At 42.7% G+C, this 4338-nt stretch overlaps 1 long non-coding RNA gene across 1 annotated transcript; it reads left to right on the top strand.

Annotated features, from left to right (window-relative positions):
* The first annotated feature begins 212 nt into the window (after positions 1-212).
* LOC136533014 (uncharacterized) lies at positions 213-680 on the top strand. The gene is made up of 3 exons (XR_010778360.1): positions 213-333; positions 416-485; positions 582-680. It is a non-coding gene; the product is annotated as an uncharacterized lncRNA (long non-coding RNA).
* The last annotated feature ends 3658 nt before the right edge of the window (positions 681-4338 follow it).

Here is a 4338-nt window from a genome sequence, read left to right as displayed (position 1 = left end):
TCGATATTATTGTCAAGGACCACTGGGTATCTGAAGCACAGACGAATATCATGAAGTTCTTTGTGAAGCAGCACGACAAGACAACAATACTTTTCCCGTACAACTTTGAGTAAGTGTTAATAATAATATAGTCTACACATTTTATGTAATATCAATACAACTTATATGCATGTACGTGTGTGTAACTTATATGCATGTACGTGTGTGTATAAACCAATGCAGGTTTCACTGTATACTCATTGTCATTGAGTTAAACTCAAGTCAGTTAGTAATCTTGGACTCATTGAGAAAAGAGCGAGCACTATACCAAGATATGATAGACATTATCCAGGGGTAATTTCGATCTCTCGCGCACAACTATTATTGAATAGACTTTGCTATAATTTATTAACGATCGTACATTATTGGTCGCAAGGGTTTGGAAAGAGTTTATTCGGCAACACCGCAAGGATTGTAAGGCACCACTTAATGTAGTTGAAATACCAGTAAGTAGTACTATATATACTTCCCCACGTGTTTAATTACTATATCATACTTCAATTTACGTGTGAGATGATGAGAATAATCTTCTTCTCGTACAGTGGTGTTTGCGGCAGGAACCAGGTAATAACTTATATGGATACTATGTTTGTGAATTTATCACTGCATACATAAGAAGAACTCCTGAAGATGTCCTCAGAGTACGTATATATGAATTTTTTATTTATTTTTAAATGAATATATATATATATGTATTAATACTTTTCCTTTTATTTCAAATGCAAGACTGAATGGTTGAAACGAAGGGTCATGCAAAAAGACCATCTGAAAGCAGTTCAAGAGTCAATAGCAGGATATCTTCTAGAAAAAGTGCTAAATCCCAACGGCGAGTTCTACTTTGATCTAAGGAACTAATAATGTAAATTAAATGTTTATTGATATCGTTATTTTCGAGAACAAGATTATAAAAGTGTTGTATATATACATATATATCTATAATATATATAGTTTCATACTTTATTCGAATATAATAATGCTCGAGATGAGAATTAGATGTAATTATATGCGTGCGTGTATTTATATTAGCAGCGTAGAATACGTACATAAAAACATATTATATATTAAACAAATATGTGTAACTGAACTGAAAACAAATTAATCAAAAAACAAGAAAAAGAAAAGGAACCTTTAGTCCCGGTTGGGGTTACCAACCGGGACTAAAGGGTGCGGCCACGTTTGCTCGGCTGGAGGGCCTTTAGTCCCGGTTGGTAACCTCTTTATTCCCGGCTCGATGACCCGGGACTGAAGGTTCCATCTTTAGTCCCGGGATCGTTGTCCCGGTGCGGTAACCGGGACTAAAGACCGTTACCGCCCGGGACAACAAGTCCATTCTGTAGTAGTGCCTTTGCCGAGAAAAATTTTGCCGAGCGGACTTTGCCGAGTGCTACACTCGGCAAAGCCTTTGCCGAGTGCAAATGGCTCTTTGCCGAGTGTAAAAACACTCGGCAAAGCTGCGGCCTCCAGTAGTGACTGCATTATATTAATTATGAAAATGTATGGATGGATGCGCGCTAGGGCTGGTATTTTCTGTCCAACACGCTAGCTGAACGCGCCGCCGCCTTCGCGTACGCCGAGGAAACCGGGCTTGACGTGGTGGGCGTCTGCCCGTCGTGGTGTCTCGCACGTCTGCGGCAGCCAACCGTGAACAACAGCAGCTTGACCCTCATCGACTACCTCAAAGGTAAAATACTTTGTGTATCACAAATGCATCTCTGGTTCGCGCGCGCATACATACATATCACAAATGCATGAAATGATACGTGCGTGCGCTGCCCACTTGCCCAGGCGACCGCGACACCGTCGACAACAAGATGAAGAACGTCGTGGACGTCCGCAATGTCGCCGAGGCTCTAGTGCGGTTGTACAAGAACCCAGAGGCGTCCGGACGCCACATCTGCAGGTCGTACCCAATGAGCATGACTGAGATCCTTGACATCATCAAGAGCTTCTATCCCAACCTCAGCTACCCTAACAATATTGATTCCAATCCAGATAATAATTAATGCACTAGTAGAGAACAGACCTTTGATCCTCGACCAAAATGGGCTCTAGTCCCGGAATTTTTTGCCCCCGGGACTAGAAATACCTTTAGTCCCGGTTGGAGGCTCCAACCGGGACTAAAGGTCCCTGCCCAACGGCTACTGCGCCAGACAGAGGTGGCAGGGACCTTTAGTCCCGGTTGGAGCCACCAACCGGGACTAAAGGTATACTTTTACTCCCGGTTGGTGGCTCCAACCGGGAGTAAAGGTCTACTCCCGGGCCATGGCTGCGCCCGGGGTTGGAAAGTTACCTTTAGTCCCTGTTGGATCCATCAACCGGGACTAAATGTTCTCCCTTTATAAATCGGCCGTCTCCTCCTTCCTCCCGGCCCCGAGCCCGAGCACAGCACATTTTGAAGCTCACTGCAGTAGTGTTCTTGCTTCCTCCCTTCCTCCATTGTTCCTCCATCCATTCTTCGATTCCTCCGTCGATTCTTCAGTTGTAAAGGTTACCAATCTCATACTCTCATTTTTTACCATTATCTTGTGCCGTTTTGTTCACTATATATATTTATGGTTCTTTATTGTGGTTTTTTTCATTTGTAAGCAATTTGAGCTCAAAATCACTTCAAGCTTGTATATTTACATGAAAGAAGGTTAAAATATATATAAATATAAAGTTAGAAAATAGTTAGAAAATTATAGCAAATCCTTACTAGTTGAACTTGCGGACCGTGTTCAGGTCGGCGAGGATGTTCTCTACCGAGCGGTAACGGACGTCAAGGAGGAGCTTTGATTCTACGAGGGAGAGCGACAACGGTCGTGGAAGACCGTGTTCCCTTCCTCGTAGAATCGGAGCTCTTCCTTGACCAAGTACGGTGTCGTTCGGTGGAGAAATGCTCGCCGAGCTGATCATGTAGGCAAGGTCAACTAGTACGGATGGTTATTTATTCACATGTCCCGATATCGTCGCAGTAGTCTGTCAATCACCGTACCTAAACGTAGTATATATAAATATAAAGTTAGAAAATAGTTAGAAAATTATAGCAAATCCTTACTAGTTGAACTTGCGGACCGTGTTCAGGTCGGCGAGGATGTTCTCTGCCGAGCGGTAACGGACGTCAATGAGGAGCTTTGATTCTACGAGGGAGAGCGACAACGGTCGTGGAAGACCGTGTTCCCTTCCTCGTAGAATCGGAGCTCTTCCTTGACCAAGTACGGTGCCGTCCGGTGGAGACATGCTCGCCGAGCTGATCACGTAAGCAAGGTCAACTAGTACGGATGGTTATTTATTCACATGTCCCGATATCGTCGCAGTAGTCTGTCAATCACCGTACCTAAACGTAGTAGTCTGTTATGTGTGTACATTCCCATTCTTCTGTTAATTTGCGGAAATATCATATGAATTACTTACCTGCCGCAGTAAAAGACGAGAACACAATGACTATTAAAAATATCATTGTTTAGAGATCTAGATAATTTTATAGTTTGTTAATTTTATTTGTTTATAAAAGGAGAAATTTATAGTGTATTAAAAAATGAGTATAGAGAGTAGATGGCAACTGCTTCCGGGTCCTCGGCCTCTCATGGGTTTCCAAAGCGACTTAGGCCGGGCCTTCCTCTCATTCCATGCGGCAAGTGTCGTGATGAGACGAAGATTGTGATGGAGTACCGAGTGAAGAAGGAGGGTCCCAACAAGGATCGTATCTTCTACAAGTGTCCGGATCGCAATGTGAGTTAGTTTATCGTATTTAATGATTATGGTTAGTTTATACCTATTTTCATGATGGTTGTGATTAAAGTTCTAATTTTTTGTTTTAATTTCAGTGGGATGGCAGTGGACGATGTTCAGGCTTCTACTGGGAGGAAGAGTATGTTGAACTCGTGCAAAAATATCTTGCACAACAGGCAGATACGGCGGCTAATGAGGCAGTGATCTAGCCGAAGAAGCCCAAAGATGTTGCACAATCGGGGGATCTGTCTGTTTTAGTTGAGATTGGTCGCGAAATCCTTGTGCTCCTGAAATGTATTTTAGCTTTAGTTCTTTTAGTGGTAGTTGGGATTGTCTACATTGTAGCGATGCTTTCATAAATTTGTATCTTTTGTGGTGGCACGCATGTTGTATAAATAATTAATTATGATCTAGGTTTTAATATGATATTTATGTCATGTAATGCAGATGAGCCGTTATTGGATGTATAATGCTGATCGCCGCTCCCAAGAGTTCATTGACGGCGTGCATTCTTTGTTACGTGCGGCCGAGGCAAACAAACGCGACGGTTTCATGTGCTGCCCATGTGCCATATGTAAGAATACGGTG

This window comes from Miscanthus floridulus, unplaced genomic scaffold, assembly GCF_019320115.1.
Source record: "Miscanthus floridulus cultivar M001 unplaced genomic scaffold, ASM1932011v1 fs_770_1_2, whole genome shotgun sequence".
Lineage (NCBI taxonomy): Eukaryota > Viridiplantae > Streptophyta > Magnoliopsida > Poales > Poaceae > Miscanthus > Miscanthus floridulus.
This window is presented reverse-complemented; position numbering and strand designations above follow the sequence as displayed.